This window comes from Equus quagga, chromosome 15, assembly GCF_021613505.1.
Source record: "Equus quagga isolate Etosha38 chromosome 15, UCLA_HA_Equagga_1.0, whole genome shotgun sequence".
NCBI lineage: Eukaryota > Metazoa > Chordata > Mammalia > Perissodactyla > Equidae > Equus > Equus quagga.
The window spans coordinates 13,010,856-13,020,446 of record NC_060281.1 but is presented as its reverse complement, the minus strand read 5'-3'; positions in this window follow the sequence as shown (position 1 = coordinate 13,020,446).

The following is a 9,591-nucleotide window of genomic DNA, read 5'->3' as shown; positions in this document are numbered from 1 at the left end:
CATGGACAGTGCATGTCTATGGACAGTGCAGGTGCATGGACAGTGCAGGTGTACGGACAGTGCAGGTGCATGGACAGTGCAGGTCTATGGACAGTACAGGTGCATGGACAGTGCAGGTCTATGGACAGTGCAGGTGCATGGACAGTGCAGGTCTATGGACAGTACAGAGCCAGAAAGGCCAGGAGACAAATAGGCAGTTGAAAGGTGAAGTGAACAGTTTTTACTTCCAGCTGCTGGACATCTAAACACCTTTCCAAAGGTTGTGCACTTTCCTACCCTATGAAGTTGGGTGCGAAGCAGAGTCTATCCCCCACCATAGAAGTCAAAAAGCCAGATGCTTGATTTGTCAGGCTTCTTTGCAGCTGTGGCATGGACGGACACAAAACATGGGCTTGGCTCATCAGATGCCTGCACCCCAGACTACAAACTGGAGCTAATGATGCAAAGAAGCGGGGCAGAGAGGCAGCCATTCTGGCATGGGGGTGGCACTGGCTGAGCAGTGTCAGCACATCTCATTTGCAGGAGCAGCCCTAGCAGTGGGGCCAGTGGTGGCCTCTGGGTCCAGGGCTGGACATCAAGCTGTGGCTTCCACTGTTCCGCGGGGCAGCTGTAGTGTCTGGAGCTCTTGGCTCCGGCTCTGGCTGCAGGGCCTTCATTGCTCCCGTCCTTTTCCTGGCCTGTTTCTCTGACCACCCAGCAGTGCTTCTGTGAGCTGCCCTGTACCTCTCAGTTGATTCCTTTCCCCTTTACTTACTTGGTTGACGAGCTCAGGAGCTCGGCTCCTCTGCATAGTACAGTGAGGGGAACTGAGGGAGAGAAGCTGAGAGCAGGCAGTCTGGAAAACAGGGAAGCATGAAAATACTGGGATTCTTGAGGGAGACAGAGGGCTGAGCTACATTACAAGAAGCTGTAGTCTGTGGGACAAAAGGAGCCAGTGAGGAATTTCTGATGGCCAGGTGGCCACAGGACCCATAATAGCAAGGGTGCCGAAGGATCCATTGTCAGCAGTTTGCATTTCTGCGCTGTGAATACTCTTCATGGCACAAAAGTCTCAGTGACGTCTGCTATATATAAATGCCCTGGATGGGTGTTTTCAGTGGAAATCAATGAAAAGTCACCCAGGTTGGCCCAGAGCAGAGAAGACAAGTGAGCTGTGGAGCTGCGCTGTGAGAGAGAGTTCAACAGAGCAGTAAGTTGGAGTCAGAGGTGACAGACTATAGCCTAAGGCCCTAGGTAATTTCCAGAAATCCTGATGAGGGTTCAGAACTTCCCAATGGCTGTGACTTAGAAAGGTCAAGCCAATTTTATTAAAATATCAAAAAAGCTTAGAGACGTCAGCTGACACCAGGTCACACCAATATTAATCTATTTGTCTTCTCCAAGAAGGACTGGCTCAGGGATTGGTCACAGGGGACAATAAATGCTGTCCCTCATCTTATTGTGGGAGTAGTAATCTTTGCCCGTAAGAAGAGCTGTTAGTGACTCGGCAAAACAAATGTGACGGGCAGAGCGAGGAGAGTCTGGTTGCCAAGAATTTTCAGATAATAAACATGAAGCATTGCCTTTTCAAGGTGAAACAGAGGGATATGTTTTATTATTTCAAACACCTAGGTTTTAAGTGGGAAGCACTGGCTAAAATAAGTCCAGCCCAACAGCACAGATGTGTCATAGGTCCCACCAAACCCTTTTGGAAAACAAACGTGGGGTCAATCAGTGCAGTGAAACTGCAGCTAATTCAGTGAATTCATACAGCCTCTCCCAATAGCATCTAGAAATGCCAGTTGTGCTTGGGCTGGGCTCAATATAGCTAAGAGGTTCCTGACGTAAGTGGACACTTGCAAGCCACATGCTCTGTTATGACATTTTAAAGGTGGCAGTACTGTTTTGGTATAAAGACACACTTGTCGAGGAGAAACCACATTCACTGCAAGCATTTCTAAAAGTATGATGTAGTTTTCAAAACACGGAGCATGGTTCTCCAATGATTGTAAGTGTATAGTCACTGAGGGTTGCTTTCAGATATCAAATAATAAAAACAGTCTACATAGGAAAGCTGAGGACCAGCTCTCATTTGGGGGAGCACCACTGAAGAGTCAACCTTTCTGAATTGTAGAAGCGTCTGATTCAGAGAACTTGCTTTCCTGGCCACAAAGTTCCTGTGGCCACATTGAGTTAAAATCATATAACTTTATGAAGAAGTTTTGAATGGTCTATCTTCTCCCTCAGTTACCTTCTTCTCACCAGCTCCTTCCCTGGCCGGCCTGTCTCCGCCTCCCCTGCCCCATCCCACACTGTGTTTGGTGTCTTGGCTCATGTTCCTGTAATGCCATGGTCTCAGTGGCTCTTACCGCATTATGATAATGTGGTTTTCTCCTTCCTGGCCTGTGAGATCCTGGAGGACAAGGTGCTTGTAATGTCCATTTTTAAAAATTATCTCTGTCTCCAGCATCGTGCCTGGAACGTGGTCAGCTCTCAAGAAAGTTTGTCACTCTAGGGGTGGCTCATTTGCCTGCATGAATGACCCACTAACTCTGGAATTAAGATTGAAACAAGGCCCTTAAGATTCATTTCTCATCTTTCTCATTGGTTGTATTGTTAAACCACCTTAAAAAGGTAATGAAAAGACTAAAAAGTCCCCTTCCCTCATTTCCTTAGATAAGTGATGGTTCTGTGCTACGCTGGGCTGCTTTTCACCCATCCAGCTATTTGTCTGAGCTTGGACTCAGTTAAAATATTTCTCCTTTGCCTCACCGTGGTCAAGAGCTATATCATTATGGAAGATTTATAGATGCTGAAAGGAAAGATATGGTGCTTTTTGGTAAAGTTTTAGCAATCATTTTTTACTCCTCCTTTTTCTTTTCTTTTTAAGAAGGCCTGCAATCATCAGATCTTGAAACCTTAGTGGCTTGTGTTTAGGCAAGTTGGGATCAATTATATGTTGTCTTAAAATAGCTTTAAATTGCAAAAGTTACTTCTAAATAGAAGAATTTATTAAAATTATGTTCTGAAAGCGTGATGGCTGTCTCCGAGTTCTCTCAGGCGACAGTGACTCCTTGCTATGTGGAAAAGAGCTGGAAAGAACATGATGAGCAAAAAAAGATATTATCGGTTCCTTATCGTGAACCCCATGCTCTTTCTACATAGGTGGTCCCTTCCTGGCCTCACTCCATGGATGCATTTTCACACTCTCCAGTGAAGCTGGCTCCTAAGCAGTCAAGAAGACAGGCACAGCAAGCGGGCCCGATGAGTCAGGATGCAGGCAAACTGATGAAAACGTGGTGCAGGAATTCCAAAGTCCTCTCAGTCTTGGACCAGGTAGGGGAGGAGTGCTCCTTTCTGAACACCAGAGGACCCAAAACTATTGTCCTGGCCCAAATGTGGCCTGCCGAAATGGGTTTTTTTTGGTCTTTCTGGGGTTTTTATTTTTTATTTTACTGAGCTAATATTTTAAAATAAGGGGGTTTCCAAAGAAGTCTATGTTTTTGGCTTTTCCTGAATAACCACATAATCTAGCAATACTGGGCTTGTGTGACTATGTGGGCACAGCGGCTGGAGCTGAGTGGTGGCTGCACCCTTTAGATAGGGCTTGGGTCCCCTACTTTTCAGTTCCCACCGCTCCCACCTGGTTTGCCACACGCTTACCTACCCCTCGATGGTTTTGCTCATTTCTGCCGAGTCACTGGAGGCAACTGAGTTTGCCATGAAGAGCTTTACATCAGGGTCCATTTTCTTGTCGTACCATTTTGAAATTAGAAGCAACTTTATAAAAGTGACTTCTTAGGGTGGGAGATTAGACTAGAACATCCTCAGCAAGCAGTCACCTAACCACTTCTAGTTTTGCAATGACAGGTGATTCTCTGCTGCACCAAGATCCTCTTGCCTTTTTTCCCTTTTTCTAGAATTAGCAACTTTTATTTACGTAAAACCAAATATCTCCCAAACTATGTTCTGTACAACCTTTGTTCCAAGGGATGTTAAAACTGATGTTACATAAAAGAAAATTTCAGTAGTCAGTTATATATACTTTTATCAGCAAAGATAAATTACTGTTGCTTTTTTTAGTGAAGGACTTCTCAGAGTTTTTAAAACGCTATTGAGCATTGTTGATCTCTAAGAGGAAGATAAATATGTAGTTGTTTTCTCATCTGTATTTGACCCCAAAATTTGTTTTCATGGGACTATCCTGTGGCACAGGTGTTCTACAGAATAACTTTGGAAAAATGCATATAGTAATTCTTAGGGATTTCTAACTCATTATTTTACCTCATAATATTCCCAAAAAGTCAGTCATAAACAAAATAAAGTAAACAAAATAATGAACATAACTTCATAAACAAAGTAACTTGCCCAAGAACACAGAAATTGTGGCTGTGATGAAATTGGGTTGGAATCCCAGAATTCTGTGTTCTAGAAGTAGCTGGATGCATGTGGAGTGTTTCATAGAGTATCATGCACTGATCACTAAATTTTGGGCCATATTCAAGGATAAATAGACTTAGTTAAGTCCGCAATCATGGAGGAGCAAAGTGTGGTCACCTTAAACAAGGAGCACCAATGTGAACATAGAATCCATGAGAACAAAATATATAATAATCATAAAAATGGGAGGCAATAAGGAGCTTAAGGAGATAACTAATAGTTTAGCCTTATTTTCATAAAAAGTGAAAGTACAACTACCTTTAATGTTCGCATTTTATATAAGAGGATAATAAATGTTGTCAGCATATCCATTATAAAAACAAGCCATACAATGGTTATGGTCTAATTTCTATCACCTGTCAAAATTAAGTCCTCACTAATGAGAAATTGAACAGAACAAAACAAAATTCCCCAAGGTCGTCATTAAATCAGCATTATTAAAGACTGGCAGTCTAGTTAATAAGTCTCCTCTGGTACTCAGAATTTCATGTCAGCTAAAATATGTATATTAATCTTTTGGGGTCATCTCCAGAACAAGAGCATTAGTCATCGCCACTATTAGGTTAGAAATGCGGTGCAACAATGGCAGAGAAAGTTTGGAAGCTAGCAAGTATATATTTCAAAATCCCACCTTTAGATCACAACATTATCAACATTTGTATTTATTTCCTGCTAGTATTTGTTCATGTCCATTGTGGTTTTTTATCATTACAATCATATCATACTTATAATTTTTTATTATGGTAAAATATACATAAAATAAAATTTAGCATTTTAACATGTACAGTTCCGTGGCGTTAAGTATCTTCACACTGCTGTGCAACCATCCCTACCATCCAACTCCAGAACTTTTTCGTCTTCCCAAACTGAAACTCTGACCCATTAAAAATTAACCCCCCACTCCCCCTCCCCCGGCCCCTGGCAATCACCATTCCCTTCTTGCTCTTTAATAAGTGAATTCCTTTAGAGATGTTCTTTGGGATAAAGTCTTTTACCTGTTGGAGGTAGTTCTGTTCTCAGGAGCCATACCAAGTACAAATAATCATTAGTGATATTTTGGGAGACTCGGTTATGCTAATGTATTTAAAATGATGAAAGTTTTATTCATTCACTTGTTCATTCATTCAACAAAAATTCGTGGCATCATGTCTTCGCCTGGATTTCCCTGAAGGCCGAGTCTAGGATAGGTGTTTTGTCTGGGAAGTGACCCCAGGGAGCAGGAGTGAAAGACCAGGGGACTGAAAAAGGAAAGAGGGAACGACAGAACAGGACGCATTAGGAGTTGCTCAGCACCATGAGCCACCGTGCCCCAAGTCCCTGGACCTCCTGAGAAGCTTTCTGAAGTGGTACCTCATGACTGTCCACATTGGCCAAGGGTGGCCCCGCAGGCATTAACCCTGCTCTCTGGCTTATGCATGCTTGTGAGTCAAGTGGTATTCCCAGGATCCACACCCTGGGCCAGAGGAGCACCGGGCAGGAAGGGAGAGGTCTGTGCTTGGGCCCAGGTAAGGTATCCACAGATTACACCTGCATAAGATGGGGGGAAGTTTGCACAGACCTGCTGCTGTGGTAGTGGCCAGAGTAGGAGGTGGGCTGAGAGGGTGTCAAGTGGGGCACAGGTAGTCCCCCATACACACAGGCACTGAATGAGGCGCTGGACTGGACCCACAATGGTAGGCAAAGGAGGCCTGGGCGCCTCCTCATGGAACTTAGAGACACAGATAGGTGACAGTGAACAGGAGCACAGGGCCAGCTGCAGAGCCGTTATGCTAGATACGCGTGACCCCAACAGTTCTGAATGAGCCGTCCAACCACATGAGAGTAGCTGCCGGCACCGTACTAGGCAGAGGGGTGAAGTCATAGAGGAACAGGAAGATCTGGGTCCAGCCACATGGCTCTGGTGGGGAAGGCGATGGCAAACGAATAAATCTCCCCAGACAACCCACTACCGCTGTAACGGGTGCTGCGAGTGAGAAGCCCACCATATTTTGAGAGACATAACAGGGGTTCTGGTAAACTTGCTTGAGTCTGGAAAGGTTTCTTTATAGAAATGGTATCTAATATGACACCTGAAGGATGATATACTATTAAATAAGCATTAATCAGCTACTATGGCTCAGATGCTAGGAATACACCATAAATTATTATCTTTCCGCCTGAAATTGCTCTCAGTCCAATTGTGGAGACCAATGAATGATGATCACCTAATCAGAGAGAGACTAACTGATATCGAGTGTAAGAGAGACACAGGGACGTGGCCTGAGGCAGCTGGTGATGTTTCGGCCCAGGAGATCGTGTTTGGGAAGGTCCTGAAGAATTGGGAGGAGTCGGCCAGGTGAACCGGGTCAGGACTCCAGTCGGGTGTGTTTCTCCAGGGGGAGGTGGGAGGAGATTGCAATGCATTCTGGGGAGTCCATGAGTCCTCAGGGAGAATTTTAAGTTTGGCTTTTACTTTTAGGATGATCTTTTACAGTTAGTTGAGCACACCTGGGTTACCTGTGTGACCCACCTCTCCCTGGACACTGCTCGACAATTTCAGGGCCTGCATTTTCAAATGCGTTTATTATCCCCAGGTCCTAAGAAACACTGTTTTAATTATCTGTTGCCATGCCAGAAATTCAGGCCCAGTATGTACAGATTCTAATTGCAAGACAAGTAGACAATTCCGTTTTTCATGTGAAACATCCTACCGTCTAAATGTTTAAAACTAAGTTTTTTTAGCCTCTCCATGGTAACAAAACTAAAGCACAGGCCCCAGGTTTGCGACTCCTGCTCTGGAGCGTCTTTAGACAGCGGGATCATTAACAAGGCATTGTTGTCCACCTAATGGCCACATGGTTTCACTGCAGTTTGAAGGGCTTGATGGAAATTTGCTTCTTGCAATGCTGACCTTGAAAACTTGTAACAGGTAAAGCTGACTGAACAGGACAAGGGCCCAGAGACGAACCCAGCAGGAGGGAAGAGGAGGTCTGGCCACTGGCCCGCACAAGAGGAGGCCGGCTCCGGAGCAGCGTGGGAATGGGGGTAATGCCCATCAGGACCTGGCCATGCTAGCGTGGCGCTCTGCCTTGGGAAACATGGCTGAGCCCGTGAGGGTGCACCTGGAGAGCAGTCTCCTCACGGCTCAAGCTAGGGCATTCTGGGGCAGTGGGTCGGCAGGATGTGCTCAACTATGACACGTGCCATGGCCAAAGCAACGATAGTAATGGAGACTTTGGAGTTTCTAGTTTTCTCTGCCAGCTTGTAGGACTCATGCTTTTTTGAGAGAGGAAACCTGTTTGATCTGGAAAATTTGGGAGTTCGGATGAAGAGAGGGCTAAAGAGGGAGAGACTGGATTGTGGCTGAGGCTGCCCCTCACCTCCATTAGCATCTGTCTTCCCTCTTTCCCTCAGCATCAACACTCTCCAGCCCTTAGCTGGGCACACGGCCACCTAGAATAAGGCCTCTATTTCCCCGCTTCTTTTGCAGCTATGTGGAGCTGTGTGACTCAGTGTCATTAGAGGGCAGAGAAAAAACAATTTTTAAAACATTCAATGGTGCCAATAACTTTATCTACTTATATTTAAAAATCAACAATCAGCATAAAATCTCCAAGCAAATTAACAAGGTAATCCCCAAACTAGAGCAGCTGAACAACGGAGGCAAAATCTCCTCCAAGATGGAATTTGCACAAATAATAGTTGAGCAGGTAATATGTCCTCCTTTTTCTCATTCTCTGAACAAAGAAAGTTACTATTTGTTTTATACCTAATCAAAAGCATTTTCTAAATTATGGAACAGAATCCCCTGAAGAGGTAGGCTTAGAAGTTACAGAGACAAGGTTTCAATTAGCAAAGAGAAGACTAGAACAAGAAAACAGACAGAATTCGTAAGATTGGAGAATGGCTCTTGCCAAATTCTAGGTGGTTTAGGGCCATGACCTTTTGACAGAGTTCAAAGCTATTGCATGACACAAGTCAGTAAATATTTGGCCTGACACCTCTTAAACAATCGTTCTAAATTTAGAGCAGTAAGAGAAGCCAAGACTATTCCATTCTTCTCTCCCAATGTTTGCTAGACCAAGTTTTAACAGACACAACCACATAATCTGAGTGAACGTGGACATTCAAAGGCAGTCTCTACACCAACAGGACCCCCCACCCTGGCTCCCTTACCCGTCCATCGGACTTGTTCTGACAGATGCCTCAAGGATAATCTAACTCGTGTTCATGGAAGACAGCATTTCTGTCAAAGATCTCTGCATGCCTCACTTTCTGCTGTTGGCTCCCCTCCTGCATATAGCGTTTCCGTGCACAGCAGCAACTGGGTCCACAGTTGGTCAATGAATCTTAAAAGTCACTTAAAGGTGTAACAAGAGCAGTCTCTGCCCCCTTTGGAGGGAGGTATAAGAACAAAAAATAAACTCATATTTCAAAGTGTCTTACATAAATGAGGTGGCCAAAAAGCTGTTTTTGTGAGCCTTAGAAGTAATTTAAGATGGAGCAGGAGGTTGAGAAGAAACCTAAAGAGATCAAAGAGAGAGGTTCTTATGGAGAAAGTTCTGGGAGAGCTGTGCATTTCCTCCCTTTTTTTTTAAGTTGGGGGAGAGGTATACTTCCTCCCTTCTCAGTCTAAGTGAGAAAGGATTTGAGGGGGTCACTTGAGGAGTTTGATCTGTGTCCTCTGGAATTCAGTGGACCAGTGTCTGAACTCTGAGAATGGCTGTTCAGGTTGTACACTGCGCAACTCCCGAGGGTGCCATTCACATAGATAAAAATGCTTCCAACCTGTACAACCGAACTTGGAGACTCTGGGTGTCTGACTCTCCAACAAGCAAGCTAATGTGGCCAGAGCTGCAGCTATATAATAGCACTGGGAGCAAGATGTATTTTCACCAACAGTGAGACATAGAGGTGAGAGTTTTTCCTGTTGGTTGTATGGGTTCATGTGAGGGAGCTGGCCTGGAGCCTTCTTAAGAAGGACTGCCCAAAAAAGACTTTTAGAGGGTTCCTCTAAGCCGGAGGGTTGAGCAGGGGTGATGAAAGTGGGCAGGTGGAGGAGTTATCGCCCTCATCATGGAGTCTTCAGTAGGGATTCTTGATGGGGAAAAGTACCTCAGGAGGGACTTTTCACCCCTGAACTCCCAAGTTCAATAAGCAGCAACACCAGATCACACAGGCACCATCCATGGA